The sequence below is a fragment of the Oncorhynchus tshawytscha genome, linkage group LG20 (assembly GCF_018296145.1).
Source record: "Oncorhynchus tshawytscha isolate Ot180627B linkage group LG20, Otsh_v2.0, whole genome shotgun sequence".
NCBI classification, from domain to species: domain Eukaryota; kingdom Metazoa; phylum Chordata; class Actinopteri; order Salmoniformes; family Salmonidae; genus Oncorhynchus; species Oncorhynchus tshawytscha.
The window spans coordinates 14611110-14633922 of record NC_056448.1 but is presented as its reverse complement, the minus strand read 5'-3'; the positions used below and the strand labels follow the sequence as shown (position 1 = coordinate 14633922).

General features: G+C 44.2%; 1 protein-coding gene across 2 annotated transcripts in view; it reads right to left on the bottom strand.

The window, feature by feature from the left end:
• Nucleotides 1-22459, bottom strand: part of gnaz (guanine nucleotide binding protein (G protein), alpha z polypeptide) — a 44097-nt gene extending 21638 nt beyond the window's left edge. Inside the window, exon 1 of one of the 2 annotated variants that reach the window (XM_024380608.2) lies at nucleotides 22178-22459. The gene's annotated coding sequence lies outside the window, so the exon portion shown is untranslated. Of the gene's footprint in view, nucleotides 1-6013; nucleotides 6211-22177 lie in introns of those variants that run through there. The other variant, XM_024380610.2, reaches the window with a different exon arrangement.
• Between the last annotated feature and the right edge of the window lie 354 nt (nucleotides 22460-22813).

The following is a 22813-nucleotide window of genomic DNA, read 5'->3' as shown; positions in this document are numbered from 1 at the left end:
TCTCTCTCAACGGTCCTCCGTGAACCTCACAGACAGTAAACTGTGAAATAGGGATCGTTTTGCACACGCTTATGTTTCTAATGTTCCATTTACCCATTGGTCCATGACAGTGCAGGGACAGGGACAGTGGTTTTTGGAGAGAGGGAGGGTAAGGGGGTTTACTACCTGCTGGAGGCTGGGGTTCCTGTGGTAGCAGAGCAGCCTGGCAGACTGAGGGTACTGAGGACACCAGACTAAATAGTCAGTCAGTTACAGTTACCCTCCCTGACCTAGCTTCCCCAGTAGACATGAAGACAGTTGAGTTGTGTGACACATTAGCCTATAGTGTTTTCAACCAGTGAAGGCTGCTGAGGGGAGGACGGCTCGTAATAATGGCTGAAATGGAGACAATGGAATGGGATCAAACACATCAACGATGTGGTTTCCATATGGTTGATACCATTCCATAGACTCCAATCCACCCAATATTATGAACCGTCCTCCCATCAGCAGCCTCCACTGTTTTCAACCAACAAAAATATTGTTAACGAACAATAATGACCAACTTCCTGGCATTGACAACTTCAATGGAAAGTTACTGAGGATTGTAGCTGACTCTATAGCCACTCTTATATATGTCATATCTTTTATCTGAGCCTAGAAGAAAGTCTTTGTCCTCAGGCCTGGAGGGAAGCCAAAGTAATTCCGCTACCAAAGGGTGGTAAAAGCAGCCTTTCCTCTTTCTAATAGCAGACCTATAAGCTTGCTACCAGCTCTTAGCAAACTATAGGAAAGAATTGTTTGACCAAATACAATACTATTTCTCTGTAAACAGACTTTCAGCATGCTTATAGAGAAGGGCACTCAAAATGTATTGTACTGACAGAAATGACTGATGATTGGTTGAAAGAAATTGATAATAAGAAAATTGTGGGAGCTGTACTGTTAGATTTCATTGCAGCCTTTGATATTATTGACCATAACCTATTGTTGAACAAACTTGTGTTATGGCTTTTCGACCTCAGCTCTGAATCGACGATACGGCAATCTATCAAATAGAACTCAAAGGGTTTTCTTAAATAGAAGCTTCTCTAATGTCAAACATGTAAAGTGTGGTGTACTGCAGGGCAGCTCTCTAGGCCCTCTACTCTTTTCTATTTTTACCATTGACCTGCCACTGGCATTAAACAAAGCATGTGTGTCCGTGTATGCTGATGTACACATCAGCAACCACACCTAATGAAATCACTGAAACCCTTAAAGAGTTGCAGTCTGTTTTGGAATGGATGGCCAGTAGTAAACTGTTCCTGAACATCTCTAAAACTCAGAGCATTGTATTTGGTACAAATCATTCCCTAAGTTCTAGACCTCAGCTGAATCTGGTAATGAATGGTATGGCTGTTGAGCAAGTTGAGTAGTGTCATGACATTGGCCTGTGGGTAAGGTTTATGACCTCCCAATAAATACCTTTCTCCCTTCCCTCTCTCTCTGACTCTACTGAAGGACTCTTGAATAGCCTTTGTTAAACATAGAGAGTCTGGGAACATCAAACAAGTGGGGGAAAGGAACCATACTGTATTTCGGTTATAGAACCAGTTGAAAATATGCATGGGTACTTAATGAATATGATGTCAGTTCCGTTGACATCTGAGACATTATGACTGATGACAGTACGACATAAACTGTATCTGGGAAAGTCTACACATTCTAGTTATCAGATTCACATGGAATTGTTGTGCAATTTAAATGTTTAAATATGACACTATTTGTGAAAAGATTCAATGTAATTTTAGCTTCCAAATGAGAGATTTGGGTTTTCATAAAGTTAGAGCTCTGCTCAATCAGTGGCCCGCCCCTGTGAAGAGACATGGGTTATAAACTATGAAACACACCCTTCTCTCCCTCCACTATATAAGCCCTTGACGAAAATGTAACTATCTGATCTGAGGACAATAGGACGACGGTCCATACGTTGAAAAGGACTAAGATGTCAACTACAAAACTAAGCCAACCTCAGCGTGAGCTTTGGTTGTGAATGGTATAAACTTTGAACTCTTATTCACTACAGAAGTGAGACATCCTAGCCATTGAGTTAGCAACAGCAGCTGTAAACATGGGCTCGGAAAGAACGGACGACGTATCCAGTCTAACACACAACGACGATACTACAACGTAATCCAATTTACCACCAGTGACATTCTTCCGAGGACAGGAAGATCTCTGTTGGCCAACACGGCCAGCATCTACGACCAACCTACCGAAGCGCAGCTCAGAGTAAATATTTATTGCATTTTCCTTTTCCAAATGGGCGGTAATTTAGAATGCATAAGATACTGTATTTACGATAGCAGAGCTTCTCCCTTTGTTCCTCAGTCTTCCCGCTCTTTCACTCAAACCCAACCCCTTTTTCTTTGTGTAACCAGCTGTCATATCTGTTCCGTCCGTAAGGGACATTTTCCTTTATGACATCATTTGTAATCAAGGTATGATTCATTCTGTGTATATATAATTCGGTGTGATTAGTTAGGTATTTAGTAAATAAATAATTAAACCCAATTTTGTATTGCTGATTCAACTTGTTTGTGAAGATAACCAAAAATTCTACGATGTTCAGATGAGACTGAAATAAGGTGACGATTAATATTGACTGCTATTGATGTAAAATATTACTAGGTCTTTCAGAGTTTATTCGGAAGATAACAGCTCTATAAACTCTCTTTCGTGGTGGCCCGACTTTCTAGTTAATTACATTTACATAATTACCTCAATCAGGTAATATCAATTACAGAGAAAGGATTTTATAGAATAGCATGTCATATAGCCAAAGACACAACAGTAGACTAAGTTACTTGGCATTACCTTAGATTATAAACTGTCATGGTCAAAACATATAGATTCAATGGTTGTATAGATGGGGAGAGGTCTGTCCATAATAAAGAGATGCTCTGCTTTTTTGACACCACACTCCATAAAGCAAGTCCTGCAGGCTCTAGTTTAGTCTTATCTTGATTATTGTCCAGTCGTGTGGTCGAGTGCTGCCAGGAAAGACCTAGTTAAGGTTGCTGCTGGCCCAGAACAGAGCGGCACGTTTTGTTCTTCATTGTAATCAGAGGGATGATATGAATACTATGCATGCCAGTCTCTCTTGGCTAAGAGTTGAGGAGAGGCTGACTGCATCACTTCTTCTTTTTATAAGAAACATTAATGTGTTGAAAATCCCAAATTGTTTGCATAGTCAACTTACACACAGCTCTAACACACACACTTACCCCACCAGACATGCCAGAAGGGGTCTTTTCACAGTCCCCAAACCAGAACAAGAAAGAAAGTGTACAGTATTATGTAGAGCCATTATTGCATGGAACTCCATTCTGTCTCATATTGCTCAAATAAACAGCAAACCTGGTTTCAAAAAACAGATAAAGCAACACCTCGCGGCACAACGCCTCTCCCCTATTTAACCTAGATAGTTTGTGTGTATGTATTGATATGTAGGCTACATGTGCCTTTTAAAAAACGTTTTTATGTAGTTCTGTCCTTGAGCTGTTGTTGTCTATTAATGTTCCATATTTTGTGTGGATCCCAGGAAGAGTAGCTGCTGCTTTTACAACTGCTAATGGGGATCCTAATAAAATACCAAAATACCATAACAAGAAAAGCAGCGCAACCTAAATAGGTTGTGAGTAGGCTTGGCTTGGTGAACGACATTACGGGAACAGAAAGTTGGGAGTGAGAAGAGCTGACCTGATGGGACTCGTGATCATTTAGACAGATAAATGTTGGTGTGCGTGAGGCTGTCCAAACGGCCTTTATCTGGCTTTGACGTTTATACAGCGGCATGTGAATCAATGACTGCCCTGGTGCAGTTGTACTTAGAAATGAGATCCAAGCAGCTTAACATGTCCTTTAATCTATTCTTTGTCGTCATCGTCAAACTAAAAGTAAGATGCCAATCAGATTGTTTCCATATTGAATAAAGTGATTGAATTAGACCCCCTCCCACTCAGCAACGATAGTGGTTAATGCCGTTTTTACGTTCTCTTCTGTGTGCCTCTCCTCCATGTTCTAAGTGGTTAGTACATGGTACCCCTCCTGTCTCAGCCTCCAGTAAATATGCTGCAATAGTTTGTGTTGGGGGGGCTAGGGTCAGTCTGTTATATCTGGAGTATTTCTCCTGTCTTATCCGGTGTCCTGTGTGAACTTAAGTATGCTTCCTCTAATTCTCTCTCTCTCTTTCTTTCGCTCTCTCTTTCTTTCTCTTCTCTCAGTGGACCTGAGCCTAAGGACCATGCCTCAGGACTACCTGGCCTGATGACTCCTTGCTGTCCCCAGTCCACCTGGTCGTGCTGCTGCTCCAGTTTCAACTGTTCTGCCTGCGGCTATGGAACCCTGACCTGTTCACCGGATGTGCACTTCCTTATCGCGGACCTGCTGTTTTCAACTCTGTCTCTACCACACCTGCTGTCTCTAACTCTGAATGATCAGCTATGAAAAGCCAACTGACATTTACTCCTGACATGCTGACCTGTTGCACCCTCTACAACCACTGTGATTATTATTATTTGACCCTGCAGGTCATCTATGAACGTTTGAACATCTTGGCCATGTACTGTTATAATCTCCACCCGGCACAGCCAGAAGAGAACTTTCTCCATCCGGGCCGTCAGTTTTTTTCGACATGGCATCTTGCAGTCTGGTTCTAGATATGCCATCAGGGCTTTGAAGCCGACATCCTCTACCAATGACAATGGCTGCATTTGAACTGCAATCATTTCTGTAATCAGCACTGTGATTACCTGTCTAATGTCTGTTGTTGGGGGCCTGTGCTACTGCCAGCAATGGTTTGGGTCTCACAGTACCTCCCTGTACTCTGATTTACATTTTGTGTAAAACCCCATCAAAAAAACGTTTTTTTCCTAGTTGTTAACGATCCTAATTTATTTTAAATGTTTAACACCCGTAAAGGACACGGAGATGATGGCTTGCCAGCCTTGTGACCAACCAACTGACCAATGAAACCATTGTCAACAAACTAGTAATGCAATAAAAAATGTAAATCAATACATTTCCCATGAGATGGATCTGGGCCTTCATTTTAGCCAACACAGGCCTTTTGTTCCGATAAATCAGAGGCACATAAAGTATATGTTGTTCAATTACTTTGAAAAAGCAGGGCCCTGGAATTTTCTGGTCTATAGAGCATTTATTTTTTGGATTGAAGACACAAGTTTTCTATCTTTCTCCGCAACAAGCTAGGGATTCTGAGGCGCACTGTGACGTCTGACTGATTGAGACAGTACACATGACTTAAATCAGCCAGTTAATTGTTTATGATAACTCCAGTTCAGAGCAAAGCACTCTGGGACAGGGAGGCAAAGGAAGATACATATAGAGTTTAGAGAAAGACAAAAGGGTTGATACATTTTTTGTAAGGGAAAATCAAGTCTGATATTTCAAAGTGGAAATTCCAAACTTCAGAATCTTTTTAAAACCTCAAATACACAACTAAGTTTTACATTTCCTGCATTGCAGGAAAGTTCTAGTGCAACAGGTTGATCAAATTAAGATCCTACATCTGTATTACTTACACAAATCCCACTGACCTTACCAAGCAGTGGTCTTAGTTCTAGAGCCGGGGTGGGGAAAAAGACCTTTAAGTGGGTGGTCACTATTTGTGTTTAAAGGGGCAATCTGCAGTTGCTACATCCATTTTTGGACTTATAAATTAATTGGAATTTATTCGTGAAGAATAGTACTTACAAATGCCAAATGAGCATAGTTCAACTGTCGTACCCCATCAGAACCCAAAACATGAACTTGTCTTACTCCAATGTTTGTAATCAAGGTGAATGTAAACAAACACTATATAGCCTCAAAACATGGTTCAATCATGGTTTGCCAGTCCTTGCGTCCATAACTCTGTCTATGAATTTGAGAGTGATTACATTTCTCCAGACCCATCCCTCAGCTTGTTACTGAAACAGGGGTGGGGAAAATGCTTTGTTATTGTTTCTGTAATATTTGCTCTACTTACCCAGAGTCAGATGAACTTGTGGATACCATGTGTATGTCTCTGTGTGCAGAATGAAGGAAGTTATGGTACGTATTAATAGAATACAAGGTGGGCGATGAAACTACAGAAAGCCATTCATTTTCAATGGAAGAGAAGCAAAGTGGGTGGGGGACCGTTGGGCGATGCGAGCACAGGCAAGTAATCGCAACCAAGGCAGGACCTACATTTGGGAAAGCTGAACTTTATGCAAATACTCTTCAATATCGCAGAGCGATTGACTAATCGAAGCTCACTTTATCGTCAAGTCCCTACTGGATTGGCTGTTGATACCAAGCACTACCTAGCATGCTTGCTAGCACATACATGAGGGCGAAGCTAGCGTGGCGATTCGAAATACAAGGGAATTACAGGGGATTACATTACAGGGGATGACCCACTATCCAATTCTAGCAAACTGGTCAATCGCACAGCGATATCGCTGAGTATTTGTGTAAAATTCAATTTTCCCCAATTTAGGTCCCACCCAGTTCACGCTGCCTTGCCTATGCTTGCATCGTCCAACAGGGGGACCCACTTCGCTTTTCTCCATTGAAAATGAATGGGTTCCATTGTTGCATCACCCACTATCATGTTTAGTGGAGAAGTACTGTAAGTGGTAGTTTCACGAGCTAATGCTAACTAGCGTTTGTGCGTGACTGGTAATCTATAGGCTGGCCTATGCTTCCTCTAATCTAGCATATGCTACCGTACCTGTAGACTTCCAGTCATTGCGCTAGCATTGGCTCGCGAAACTACCTCCAGCTTCCTCCATACTGCAGACAGAGACATACAAATGGTATCCACGAGTTCATCTGCCTCTGGGTAAATAGAGAATGGCTTAATTGCCAGAATCTCGCAGTATCCCTTTAAAGGTACAAAAGGTCTAGATTATTAAGAACATAATGCTGGTAAGATTAATATTCAATATTTAGGGGGTTAACCTCACTACAGTTTAATAACAGATTAGGAGCTGTGCTGGATCTTGGGAATTTAGAGGGAGCAAAACCCGAAAATTGATTTGATCTGTAGCTATAAGAAAATAAGATCAAGTCACAAAATAATAACTGATTCAGAGTGAAAAGTACTGAGATTGAGATTGTGGTGAAAACTTTCAAAGATAAACTCGCTGTTACTGGAACACTGAGAAATGACTAATTATCTATGCATAGCCTGCAATTCAGTAACTGGAGATGATTGATTTACAGTATTTGGTTAAGAGCTGGTGGAGAAATGACCCATGACCACCCTAGATGTTCTGAGGCGTAATTCAACTTTGGTTTCATTAGTGTTGGATTGTATAATAATTCAAAGTGTATTGAATTTGATCCAATAAAGTGGAAATGCTCATTCAAAAAATGTGTTAAAATATAGCTTTAAAATGAGGCAAAACACACATACCAAAACACACATACCAAAACACACATACCAAAACGCAGATACCAGCAGGCTGCCTTCAAAAAACTCGGACAACAACCAGAAAGTCAATATAATATCCCTCAGGCAGCAGAGAAAAAGATCAATGTCACTCCACTACAACCTTCCATCACAAACAGACAGCACAATGTCCTCCTGCCTCCAAAAATTATGACTGGCTTCACATGTTCAATAAACATGGACATTTCATGAGAATGCTTTGCATGCTTGAGGCAAATGTTTCAACCTAAAAAATGTCCTGTATCGCTGTAGTGAGTCACTGCCGGTGAGCTCACTCATACCATCCTACGTCAGAGCCATAGTAGATGTAGGTCGCAGACTGAGTGATCTTCAGGACTCAGCACTTTGTGTTGCATTATGCAAGATTGAGAGGTTGGCCTGAATAGAGTTGTTGCTTCAATATGCTGGTTAGTTAGTTCCCTACTAGCTCTGGGTTTCCCATAATAACCCAGATCTGATCCCAGTTCACAATCCTGACGTCCTCAATGTCGTTTGTCCTTGAGGAATGAAATGCTGCTAAAATAGATCAACCCGTTAGAAACAGGCCTCTAAACAGGCCTCTATATACAGTATCAGAGCACATTATCAGACATTAGTGCAACTGTCAGACACCCAGAATATGTACAGATAGAATACTTCATTTGACTAGACTGTACATTTAGAGCACCAGTGACTTCTCAAAGAGCCCCAAATGAGTCCAACATCAGAACTGGGTCTGCGTTCGCTCTCCACATGACAGTGATTAGGGGGAGAGAGAGGGGAGTGTACATGACAGAGAGAGGGGAGTGTGTGTATAACAGTGATTAGGGGGAGTGTACATGACAGTGATTAGGGGGAGAGAGAGAGGGGAGTGTACATGATAGAGAGAGGGGAGTGTGTGTATGACAGTGATTAGGGGGAGTGAGAGGGGGAGTGTACATGACAGTGATTGGGGGAGAGTGTATGACAGTGATTAGGGGAGAGAGTGTGTATGACAGTGATTAGGGGGCGAGTGTATGACAGTGATTAGGGGGAGAGTGTACATGACAGTGATTAGGGGGAGAGTGTATGACAGTGATTAGGGGGAGAGTGTATGACAGTGATTAGGGGAGAGAGTGTACATGACAGTGATTAGTGGGAGAGTGTACATGACAGTGATTAGGGGGAGAGAGTGTATGACAGTGATTAGAGGGGGCGAGTGTATGACAGTGATTAGGGGGAGAGAGTGTATGACAGTGATTAGGGGAGAGTGTATGACAGTGATTAGGGGGAGAGAGTGTACATGACAGTGATTAGTGGGAGAGTGTACATGACAGTGATTAGGGGGAGAGTGTACATGACAGTGATTAAGGGGAGAGAGTGTATGACAGTGATTAGGGGAGAGTGTGTATGACAGTGATTAGGGGGAGTGTATGACAGTGATTAGGGGGAGAGTGTGTATGACAGTGATTAGGGGGAGAGAGTGTATGACAGTGATTAGGGGGAGAGAGTGTATGACAGTGATTAGGGGGAGTGAGAGGGGGAGTGTACATGACAGTGATTGGGGGAGAGTGTATGACAGTGATTAGGGGGCGAGTGTATGACAGTGATTAGGGGGAGAGTGTACATGACAGTGATTAGGGGGAGAGTGTATGACAGTGATTAGGGGGAGAGTGTATGACAGTGATTAGGGGAGAGAGTGTACATGACAGTGATTAGTGGGAGAGTGTACATGACAGTGATTAGGGGGAGAGTGTATGACAGTGATTAGGGGGCGAGTGTATGACAGTGATTAGGGGGAGAGTGTATGACAGTGATTAGGGGAGAGTGTATGACAGTGATTAGGGGGAGAGAGTGTACATGACAGTGATTAGGGGGAGAGAGTGTATGACAGTGATTAGGGGAGAGAGTGTATGACAGTGATTAGGGGAGAGAGTGTATGACAGTGATTAGGGGGAGAGAGTGTATGACAGTGATTAGGGGGAGAGTGTGTATGACAGTGATTAGGGGGAGAGAGTGTATGACAGTGATTAGGGGGAGAGAGTGTATGACAGTGATTAGGGGGAGAAAGTGTATGACAGTGATTAGGGGGAGAGAGTGTATGACAGTGATTAAGGGGGAGTGTATGACAGTGATTAGGGGGAGAGTGTATGACAGTGATTAGGGGGAGAGAGTGTACATGACAGTGATTAGGGGGAGAGTGTATGACAGTGATTAGGGGAGAGTGTACATGACAGTGATTAGGGGAGAGAGTGTATGACAGTGATTAGGGGGAGAGTGTATGACAGTGATTAGGGGAGAGAGTGTATGACAGTGATTAGGGGGAGAGAGTGTATGACAGTGATTAGGGGAGAGAGTGTATGACAGTGATTAGGGGGAGAGAGTGTATGACAGTGATTAGGGGGAGAGTGTGTATGACAGTGATTAGGGGGAGTGTGTATGACAGTGATTAGGGGAGAGTGTGTATGACAGTGATTAGGGGGAGAGAGTGTATGACAGTGATTAGGGGGAGAGTGTGTATGACAGTGATTAGGGGGAGAGTGTATGACAGTGATTAGGGGGAGTGTACATGACAGTGATTAGGGGGAGAGTGTACATGACAGTGACTAGGGGAGAGAGTGTATGACAGTGATTAGGGGGAGAGTGTACATGACAGTGATTAGGGGGAGAGTGTATGACAGTGATTAGGGGGAGAGTGTATGACAGTGATTAGGGGATTAGAGAGTGTATGACAGTGATTAGGGGGAGAGTGTATGACAGTGATTAGGGGGAGAGTGTATGACAGTGATTAGGGGGAGAGAGTGTATGAAAGTGATTAGGGGAGAGTGTATGACAGTGATTAGGGGGAGAGTGTATGACAGTGATTAGGGGGAGAGTGTATGACAGTGATTAGGGGGAGAGAGGGGAGAATTGCATGACAGTGATTAGGGGGAGAGTGTATGACAGTGATTAGGGGGAGAGTGTATGACAGTGATTAGGGGGAGAGTGTATGACAGTGATTAGGGGGAGAGTGTATGACAGTGATTAGGGGGAGAGAGGGGGAATTGCATGACAGTGATTAGGGGGAGAGTGTATGACAGTGATTAGGGGGAGAGTGTATGACTGTGATTAGGGGGAGAGTATGACAGTGATTAGGGGGAGAGAGTGTATGACAGTGATTAGGGGAGAGAGTGTATGACAGTGATTAGGGGGAGAGTGTGTATGACAGTGATTAGGGGGAGAGAGGGGAGAATTGCATGACAGTGATTGGGGGAGAGTGTATGACAGTGATTAGGGGGAGTGTATGACAGTGATTAGGGGGTGTATGACAGTGATTAGGGGGAGAGAGTGTATGACAGTGATTAGGGGGAGAGAGGGGGAGAATTGCATGACAGTGATTAGGGGAGAGAGAGGGGAGAGTTGCATGACAGTGATTAGGAGGAGAGGGTGTACATAACAGTGATTAGGGGAGAGGGTGTACATGACAGTGATTAGGAGGAGAGGGTGTACATAACAGTGATTAGGGGGAGAGGGTGTACATGACAGTGATTAGGGAGAGAGAGGGAGAGTTGCATGAGAGTGATTAGGAGGAGAGGGTGTACATAACAGTGATTAGGGGGAGAGGGTGTACATAACAGTGATTAGGAGGAGAGGGTGTACATAACAGTGATTAGGGGAGAGGGTGTACATGACAGTGATTAGGGGAGAGGGTGTACATGACAGTGATTAGGGGAGAGGGGTGTGTGTGTGTATGATAGTGATTAGGGGAGGGGGGAGTGTGTGTATGACAGTGATTAGGGGGAGGGGGTGTATGACAGTGATTAAGGGGAGAGGGGGTGTGTGTGTATGACAGTGATTAGGGGGAGTGAGGGGGGAGTGTGTGTTACTGCCCCAAGATGTGTCATCTGACAAAGTCCCCCCAGAATGACCCAGGATTCCTGTCGGATGAGGTGAGGGGAGGGGCCTCCGGCAGCCTCCTTAGATCCTATATGGATAAATTAATCAGTGCTGTAACCATATCTGGGCCCAAGTTCAATAAATGTATTATAATCATTAATTTCCTAAACCTTCTGGGGTACATCAGAGGTCGCCCATAAGTTTCTTTCTGTTGTCTCCTGACTCGTGCCAGAACTTTTAATTGGCCTCAGGAAATCCCAGGCGTCCTCCCATGTTCTGGGAGCTGGGTGTAGGATGTGTGGGATTGGGTCATAGTGAGAGCATTTACTCCCCTATTGAGGCTGCTGGGGTAGGACTTCTGGCCAACTTCACAATTACTCTTTATTACCAGGGATAACATCATGGAGGGAATATGGCCATTGCTGAAATGACACTTGTTCTGTCATAACATGTTTACCGCACAGACTAACAGTGTGATATACTGTTGTCATGAACTGTTGTTAGACTTACAATTCAAGTATAACTAAACCGTGTTCATGATTATCTTATGTAGGGATTAGGATGAAACATTCAAATAAAGTGTTACCAAACCCATGTCTTAAACTAAGAATACAAAAAATACTTTTGTTGTCCTTGCCTCACCCCATACATCCCAAATATGGACACACACACAGAAAGCACACAGTATAAAGGAATGCTTCCTCAGCCAGTACTCTGGCTCAGCTTCTCTCAAAACACCCACTGCATGCTGGGGGCTTTTGCGCCACACATATCCCCAGGAGCCGTAATAATAGTTATTTAACTGAATTATTTGATAAATGTTTTGGTTTTTAACCCCGACAATCATTCAGTTGTTTGAGAACATTTGTGCATGGACCACTTAAAATTTAGGCTGAAGATCTGGCCTTGACCATTGTGTTTGTTCATGATTTGGTACACTCACTCTCTCGCTTTCTGGCCCTGGGTGGGAGGCAGATACTAGGTTTTGATTGATTAGGATCCCCATTAACCGACACCAATGTTGACAGCTAGTCTTACTCGGGTCTGACGCATAATGAAAAATACATTACAGACGAAAAACGTTGCATTTTCCATACATTAAAAACATTAACATGTAGTGTGTGTGTGTGTGTGTGTGTGTGTGTGTGTGTGTGTGTGTGTGTGTGTGTGTGTGTGTGTGTGTGTGTGTGTGTGTGTGTGTGTGTGTGTGTGTGTGTGTGTGTGTGTGTGTGTGCATCTATCAGTTACACATACATGTCAGTACATACACACAACAAGTAGGTCACATGGGTACACTGTTCCTACATCATGGTAAACAATGAAAGGCAGTGTTCATTTTTCATCCCTCCAAAACAGTGGGCTGTAGAGAGGGTTGGGAGCAGGGTAGTGGTGGGGGCTCAGTGTAGTTACTAGCAGATCCTATGTGATAAGGGACTGTGTTTGGTGTGCCTCGCCTCAGCGCCTGCCTGTGCCCCTCTGCCTTCCCGTCCCGCCGATGGAGCGGGTCACACTGAGTCACAAGGCCAGCCGGCGCTGACAATGGCACATTTGTGCACAGACAGAGCTGTGAGCCAGCCCACTCAAGGGAAAGGATGGTAGAAGGTGGAGCAAGTCCAGCAATCTGTGTGTGCGTGTGTTGTGTCTGTCTATATGTGCCTGTATCTATGTCTGTCTGTCTATTTACTTGTGTGTGTGTGTGTGTGTGTGTGTGTGTGTGTGTCTCAATGTCTGTGAAACAAAACTGGGATAGTTATTTGAGTGACAAAGTAAACACTCAGTCAGGCTGCTTTGTAGCTTATTCACTCTTCAACCTGCTCAATACCAGTTGATAGTATTCTTATTTAACATAATCATATTTCAGGACAAGGCTCAGGCTACTTATCTTTCCACTAACACAGGCACAAACACAGTTATATTTTTCTCACGACCAGTGGAGGCTGCTGAGGGGAGGACCGACTCCCCTGGTTTCCATGTGTTTGATACCAGCCCATTATACTCCATTCCAGCTATTACTATGAGCCGTCCTCCCCTCAGCAGCCGCCACTGTTTTCTTGGAACAGAAGGGAAACTGTGGGTGAACAGCCATTTTGTGTCTGCTGTAAGCCACTGACTGTTAGTTAACATCCTGCAGTTGGTGCTTTCATCATTGGGTCAGGATGAGGAAACTTAGCTGGAATACACTGCAATAGGAAACACCAGTATTGCAACAGGGTCATCAATATGGGTGCCGTATTGAAAGAATACTGGTCAGTGTAGGGCAGTCTCTCAACACAGCTGCCGCACCACGAGTCTGGCAAGCAAGACTATGGAAAAGACTACAATCAATGTGCAGTATAGGTTACTGACGAGCAGTATCTGTCACATTCTGACCTTAGTTCTGTTGTTATGTCTTTGTTTTATTATGGTCAGGGCGTGAGTTGGGTGGGTTGTCTATGTTCCTTTTTCTATGTTTTGGGATTTCTGTGTTTGGCCTGGTATGGTTCTCAATCAGAGGCAGCTGTCAATCGTTGTCCCTGATTGAGAACCATACTTAGGTAGCCTGGTTTCACTTTTGAGTTGTGGGGGATTATTTTCCGTGTCAGTGTTTGTTTCCACACGGAACTGTTTCGGTTTTGTTTTTTCACGTTGTCGTTTATTGTTATGTTCAGTGTTCTTATTAAAAACCAAGATGAACACTTACCACGCTGCGTATTGGTCCAATCCTTGCTACTCCTCCTCAGAAGAGGAAGAGGAAAGCCGTTACAGTATCAGATGTGTATAAATCAAATTAATGGCATGTTAAGATACAGGGAAACTTTGCACCATATACACCAACTCACAAAAAGCGTATTATTCCACAGTGGATAAGCCCTCAGTCAAATGTATCCATAAGTACTTCCATAGATCATGCTGACAGCAGATGCTATCAGTCATAAGACAAGGCTATCAGTCATAAGACAAGGCTATCAGTCATAAGACAAGGCAATCTGACATACTTTGTTTCCTCCAAACCTTGACGTTTTTTAAAATTCTGATGCAGACAAAGAATGATATGATGTCATTATCCAATTTAACGTAGTGTTCAAGGGTATCTATACACATGCACGTGTGCACACACACAAACACACACACACATACACACAGTTACAGACTTCTGTTGGCCCATGACCTCCACATCAACTTAATACTTACTACTTAAAACGTACTAGACTTAAAACTTAAAACTTACTAGACCTGCAGACAGTGGTGTCCTTGCAGACTTGCCACCTTCCATCAGCATGCAGGCTTCATGTGTTGTTCTGGGACATTTTGGATGTGCTGTCAAGGTTCCTGACCTAAAGCCAGTAGCAGCTATGGTCACAGCACACACAAACATAGTGTACACACCCACATACACATACACATACTCCAACACACACACTCAAAAACTGTCACCTCTCAAACCCTCTCCAACACCCCCAATGGTCCTTCAGTCCAGAGCATCCCCCATACCTCCCTTCCTCCTCCTCCTTCTTCTCCTCCACCACATCCTCCCCTCCACCACCTTTACCACCTCCTCCTCCTCCACCACCACCTCCTCCCTTCCTCCACCACCTCTTCCCCATCATCACCTCCTCCTCCACCACCTCCTCCCCTCCTCCACCACCATCTCCTTCCCTCCTCCCCCCACTCCCCCTCCTCCATCACCTCCCCCTCCTCTGCCACCACCTCCAACACCTCCTCCACCACCTCCTCCACCTCCTCCACCACCTCCTCCTCCTCCGTCACCACCTCCAACACCTCCTCCCGTCTTCCTCCACTCCTCCCCTCCTCCATCACCTCCTCCTTCTCCACCACCACCTCCCCTCTTCCTCCACTCTTCCCATCCTCCACCACCTCCTCCACTACCTCCTCCTCTCCTCCACCACCTCTTTCTCCCCTCCTCCACCACCTCCTCCACATCTCCTCCACCACCTCTTTCTCCCCTCCTCCACCACCTCCTTCTTCTCCCCTCCTCCACTACCTCCTCCCCCACCTCCTCCTTGTACTCTATCATATGACTGATGTTATGTGTGAGGAATGGAACACAAAGATGCTCTGTTAGTTCCTTTGCTCTGCCCTCAGTAATTAGTGCTGGGAAGAGGGCCCATCGTCCTCAGGCACACACACAGGGTCCTAGTTCTGAGCGCCAGCACAGATTAGAGAGGGAGAAAGAGAGGAGGGAAGGAGAGAAAGAGAAATTCACTTCTGTAGATTCACATAAATCTCAACGATAACCTAATCCTTACTTACTGTAACGTTACTACAAACAGATAAAGCCCCACCCTAATTTGGTTCAGTCCAGTTGACAGTCAGAAATCTAGGAAGCCAGTCAGCATGATGGGTCACAAGAGGCTTGGCACAGTATTGGACCTAGCAGAATAACAAATAATAAAGGTATATCCTGCTCAAAAAAGGGTTCACAGTAGTCGTTATTTCTGTGTTTACTGCATTCCAGAGTAGGTTATCAGAGTTATCCAATTGCTAAAGGAATTAGCAGAACAATTTCATAGAGGCCGGTTTGGTGAATATTCCCACAACCTGCAGGCCTAGAGTAATATGAGACAGTATAACATTAAATGTGTCCACATAAATCATTGTTCTTAAGTGTAAGAGGAGATGGACATATTGTATCATTTCCCCGTACTATAATATAATCAATTTAAGTGGTAAAGTCAGCCAAGTCTTCTAACCTACAAGGGCATAGATGAGGGAAGCATATGATACAACCCCATTGTCCTTCTCAGACCAAAAAACATAGAGACAAACCGGCCACTGTCACGATAAAGCTACAGCTGTCCCAAGCCATTATGTCTCACAATGGAGGGGCAGAGGCAACCTTACAGAGGGTTTAGGAGGGGTCAAAATGAACTTAACCATTGTTTTTCCTACTGGATATGTTCTTTGGGGAACTTTACTGGCATGTTATTAAAAGCCCCATTCAAAATGGCAGAAATGTGTTGTGCTATGCTAGTACTGCTGTGCCCAAATTCCAAGTATGTGATATATTGTGGACAATATGGCAATTATATTAGTTTGTGTCTTGTATGACACCACATGGGCAATGGCATCATGTGAGTGTGTGAGTTTAACTCATTTGTGTCAGCAAAACCTTAGCGAGCGCTCAATGAAGGGATGTGATTTACTTTGATATCATCCCTGTCATCCATTCTTACAGCCAAGGTTACCAGAGACCTCTGACTTTGTGTTAAGCCCCATTACTGCCCTTTCCAATTCCCTCTCCTCTCAGTCCAACTTCAGGCTTCAATCCCACTCTAATTGCATGGGTTATCAAGCTACATCATATTAGAGTGTCATCTAGGCTGTTAGCTTGAAAAGCAAATCTGCAAATAGAAATGGGAAAATGGGATATGTGAGGAAATATTTTTCAGATCTCTGACCTGTGGTCCGGTAGTTATTTCCTGAGATATACTTATTATTGCGTAACAGAAAATACAGACACAGAATGCTGGGTCCTAGGCTACATGACGTTTTTGTTTGAGGTGATATGATGTACTGTAGGACTGATTAGGCATGTGGTTCTGTCTTTGGTGGACATCTCCCATAGTGCAGAAGGAGCTGTGTCTGACATGGCAGCACCAACCTTCCAAGAAGTGACATCACAATGGGTCACATTTCTTCTCTGTAGAGTTACCAGTTTAAATTGTTGACATACCTCCATAACGTAAAGCACACAAAGATTTTAAACTATGTGAAATGTCTGACCTGACGTTATTACGTTTGCTTGGTCCACGTCTAATTTTTACCCTTCTGTGTGTTCTAGTACATTCTACGTGTAAACTGTACCTTATGATAGTTTCATCTTCAATGTGTAAGAAAGTATGTGATAGCCATGTGATAGCCATTTAGATTTAACATGAATATCTGAATATCTACACTAGACATACAGTACTAGTCAAAAGTTTGGACACCTACCCATTCAAGGTTTTTTATTTATTCTTACTATTTTCTACATTGTAGAATATTAGAAGACCTCAAAACTATATAATAACAAATATTTAATCATGTAGAAACTAAAAAACTGTTAAACAAATATTTATATTCTTCAAAGTAGGCACGCTTTGCCTTGATGACTGCTTTGCACACTCTTGGCATTCTCTCAACCAGCTTCACCTGGAAGGCTTTTGCAATGGTCTTAAAGGAGTTCCCACATATGCTGAGCACTTGTTGGCTGCTTTTCCTTCACTCTGCGGTCCAACTCATCCCGAACAATTTCAATTGGGTTGAGGTCAGGTGATTGTGGAGGCCAGGTCATCTGATACAGCATTCCATCACTCTCCTTCATGGTCAAATAGCCCTTACACAGCCTAGAGGTGTGTTGTGTCATTGTCCTGTTGACAAACAAATGATAGTCCCACTAAGCGAAAACCAGATGGGATCGCTGCAAAATGCTGTGGTAGCCATGCTGGTTAAGTGTGCCTTGAATTCTAAATAAAGCTAAGCACCCCCACACCATCCCACCTCCTCCTCCATGCTTCACGGTGGCAACCACACATGCGGAGATCATCCGTTCACCTACTCTGCGTCTTACAAAGACACAGCTGTTGGAACCAAAAATCTCAAATTTTAAGAGGTAGAGGTAGAGTATCTCATGATAAGCTGAAGACCACACAATCTACCTAATGAGTTTTCATCTGTATTTTTCGTAGCTCTCTACATACCACCACAGACTGATGCTGGCACTAAGACCGCACTCAATGAGCTGTATTCTGCCATAAGCAAACAGGAAACCACTCACTCAGAGGCGGCGCTCCTAGTGGCCGGGGACTTTAATGCAGGGGAACTTAAATCGGTCTTACCAAATTTCTATCATCATGTTAAATGTGCAACCAAAGAGAAAAAATCTGTGGACCACCTTCACTCCACACACAGAGATGCATACAAAGCTCTCCTTCGCCTTCCACTTGGCAAATCTGACCATAATTCTATCCTCAAGATTTCTGCTTACAAGCTCAAATTAAAGCAGGAAGCACCAGTGACTCAATCAATAAAAAAGGGGTCAGATGAAGCAGATGCTAAGCTACGGGACTGTTTTACTAGCACAGACTGGAATATGATCCGGGATTCCTCTGATGGCATTGAAGAGTACACCACATCAGTTATTGGCTTCATCAACAAGTGCATCAATCACGTCATCCCCACAGTGACTGTCCGTACCCAACCAGAAGCCATGGATTACAGGCAACATCCACACTGAGATAAGGTCAAGAGCTGCCACTTTCAAGGAGCGGGACTCTAACCCGGAAGCTTATAAGAAATCCCGCTATGCCCTCCGGCGAACCATCAAACAGGCAAAGCACCAATACAGGACTAAGATCAAAATGCAGTACACTGTCTCTGACGCTCGTCGGATGTGGCAGGGCTTGCAAACCATTACAGACTACAAAGGGAAGCACAGCCAAAAGATACCCAGCGACACAAGCATACCAGACGAGCTAAACTACTTCTATGCTCGCTTTGAAGCAAATAACACTGAAACATGCATGAGAGCACCAGCTGTTCCAGAAGACTGTGTGATCACGCTCTCCGAAGCCGATGTAAGACCTTTAACTTCTTGGTGACAGGGGGCAGTATTTTCACGTCCAGATGGAATGCATGCCCAAATTCAACTGCCTGCTACTCATCCCCAGAAGATAAGATATGCATATTATTAGTATATTTGGATATACTCTGAAGTTTCTAAAACTGTTTGAATCATGTCTGTGAGTATAACAGAACTTATTTAGCATGCAAAACCCCAAGGACAAACCATTCAGATTTTATTTTTTGAGGTCACTCTCTTTTCAATGGTTTTCACTGGGAATCCAGATTTCTAAGGGACCTTCTTGCAGTTCCTATCGCTTCCACTGGATGTCAACAGTCTTTACAAATTGGTTGAGGTTATTCCTTTGTGTAATAAAGAAGTACGGCCATCTTGAACGTGGGTCACTTGAAGTGTACTGTTAGATAGAGGCGCGTGACTAGAAAGCATGCTACAGTTTGTTTTCCCGTCTTCAATTTTATCAATTATTTACGTTAAAAAATACCTAAAGTTGTATTACAAAAGTAGTTTGAAATGTTTTGGCAAAGTTTACATGTAACTTTTGAGATATTTTGTAGTCACGTTGCGCAAGTTGGAACCAGTGTTTTTCTGGATCAAACGCGCCAAATAAATGGACATTTTGGATATATATTGACGGAATTAATCGAACAAAAGGACCACTCCAATTTGCATACCACCCTAACAGATCCACAGATATGCCATCTCTATTGCACTTCACACTGCCCTTTCCCACCTTGACAAAATGAACACCTTCAGTATGTGAGAATGCTATTCATTGACTACAGCTCAGCATTCAATACCATAGCGCCCACAAAGCTCATCAATAAGCTAAGGACCCTGGGACTAAACACCTCCCTCTGCAACTGGATCCTGGACTTCCTGACGGGCCACCTCCAGGTGGTAAGGGCAGGTTACAACACATCCTCCACGCTGATTCTCAACACAGGGGCCCCTCAGGGGTGCGTGCTCACTCCCCTCCTGTACTCCCTGTTCATTCATGACTGCACGGCCAGATACGACTCCAACACCATCATTAAGTTTGCCGATGATACAACCTGATCACCAACAACGACGAGACAGCCTATAGGGAGGAGGTCAGAGACCTGGCCGTGTGGTGCCAGGAGAACAACCTCTCCCTCAATGTGATCAAGACATAGGAGATGATTGTGGACTACAGGAAAAAGAGGATCAAGCATGCTCCCATTCCCATCGACAGGGCTGCAGTGGAGCCGGTTGAAAGCTTCAAGTTCCTTGGTGTCCACATCACCAACATGGTTCAAGCACACCAAGACAGTCATGAAGGGAGCACAACAAAACCTATTCCCCCTCAGGAGACTGAAAAGATTTGGGGTGGGTCCTCAGATCCTCAAAGAGCACCATCGAGAGCATCCTGACTGGTTGCATCACTGCCTGTATGGCATTTGCTCAGCCTCCGACCGCAAAGCACTTCCGAGGGTAGTGTGAACGGCCCAGTACAACACTGGGGCCAAGCTTCCTGCCATCCAGGACCTCTATACCAGGCGGTGTCAGAGGAAGGCCCTAAAAATTGTCAAGGACTCCAGCCACCGTAGTCATAGACTGTTCTCTCTGCTACCGCACGGCAAGAGATACCGGAGCGCTGAGTCTAGTTCCAAGAGGCTTCTAAAAAGATTCTACCCCGAAGCTATAAGACTCCTGAACATCTAATCAAATGGCTATCCCCCCCTTTACACCGCTGCTACTCCCTGTTATCCTCTTTGCATAGTCACTTTAATAACTGTACCTACATGTACATGTTACCTCAATTACCTCGACTAACTGGTACCTCATCACATTGACTCTGTACCGGTTCCCCCTGTATATAGTCTCGCTATTGATATTTTACTGCTGCTCTTTAATTACTTGTTACATTTATTTCTTATTCATATTTCTTATTATTTTTGAATTTTTAAACTACATTGTTGGTTAAGGGCTCGTAAGTAAGCATTTCACTGTAAGGTCTACACCTGTTGTATTGGGCACATGTGGCTAATAACATTTGATTTGATTTGATCTGTCTTCCTCCAGAGATCCCAAAGCATTGTGGGATTTTCTTCCACTATTTGTGCCTCCATTTTTAGATGTCTGAGGGCCTGGATGTTGGCTGTTTCACTTCATTCTTTCGGACTATCGCACGCAGCCAGTTCTTTAGTCTGCATCATCCATCATCTCCGGTGACACTCAGCTAAACAGCCCTGTCCCCTCAATGTTTCTCATTACATTCTCTCCATCTCTCCTCTCTTGTCCTGTTTTCCTCCTGTTTCCCAATCTTGTTCTCTCTCCGTTTCTCTCTCTCTCTTTCCCCATTTCTCTCTCTCTCTCTTTCTCCACTGCATCAACCTCATCTGCCTCCCCGCTGTTAAACCCCCTAGCCCCTCGACCCCTCCCTGCGCAGGTTATCACTCTCTCTCTCACTCACACATACACACAAACACACACAGACAGACTCCTGGCACTGCACTGCTGACTCTGACCCCTCTCCACAAGCCACGGTAATGCCTCATTAGAGATATGAGGGATTTTTTAAATAAAACAAATGACCCTCAGTGCTGTGGCCGATGGAGAGCAGCGAACACACACACTCTCTCACTTTGTCAGAATCACACTCATGCACACACATCACAAATACACCTCCACACACACCCATCCTGGGTCAAAACGGTTATCGATCGAAGTGCTGATGTTATTGTTGATGTGGGCTGGCAGGCGGAGTGCTGCTAAATGCCGATGTGAAGCCAATGTCCAGTCCAGTGCCTGCCTGCAGAGCAACGCTCCACGGGGTGTGTGCTCCTCCCACCGCAGTGTCACATTCACTGTCTAACTAAGGCAGTCATGAGAGCCATACAGCAGATCCTACGTGACAGTGCTTTTACTGGCTCTCTTCTCTCTCTTTCATGGTCACTGGGATGGACAGAGCATGCACACATACACCTTTGAGGTATCCTTCCCATTTCACGTAAACCCAACACTACAGACAACCATATGTATCAAGGATGTATCAAGGAGGAGATGTGCACCACAGACAGGCAGACACCAGCTCTCCTTGTACATGTCTAGGTCTACATAGAGAGCAGGCAGGGTGGAGGAGGGGACAGGAGAAGCAGCCTTGCCTTGGCTCCATCTCAGAACATCACCATCCTGAGCTCAGCGGAGAGGAAAAATGTTCTGTTCCTCCGTATTATGAATACAGTCACATAGCAATCCCCCCCCCCAGAAAAACAAAGGTGGCCCAAAGGAGGCCAACTTAGCAGTGATGACAGAAAAAAGGGTGTGTGAGAAAATAAAGCAGGCAGGCTTACCGTTTCACCGTCCAGCATCCATTCACCAGGGATACTGCAGACAAACACTTGCTGGAAGAGAACGGCTGTGTGCACTCCACCCTTAGTCCAACATTCTCCTGTCTTTCACACCCTCTCTCTCTCTCTCTCTCTCTCTCTCTCTCTTTCTATTCCCCTCTTTCTCGCCTTTCTTATTATTGTCTGTGTTCTATTTCCTCTCTTGTTTGCTCCAAGGCAGTTGAGACACTGCAGCGGTGGGGGAGGAGGGTGTGTGTGTATGTGTGCATGCGTGTTTGAGTGTGTCAGAGAGCGGAGGGAGAGAGAAATAAAGGGAGGAGTCAGTGGGGATAGAGAGAGAAGGGGAAAATGGACAGGATTAAATCATGAGAGAAACAGAGAAAGAGGTAAAAGGGCACCAAGCTAAACAGAACACTGGGCTGTGACAAAAACAGGATACAATAGAAGCTGTCTGCTGCATGCAATGAGAAGGGGAAACAGACAGAGACCCCTATGAGAAGCAATGGAAAGGACAGCTTATGTGTGTGTTTCAATGTATAACAGCCCTGCTTATTCTATTTCTCTGGTCTATGACAAGTCAACAGCAAGATTGGTTGTGATTTCATTGATGGCTGAAATAGCATGCACGATAGAGAGAGA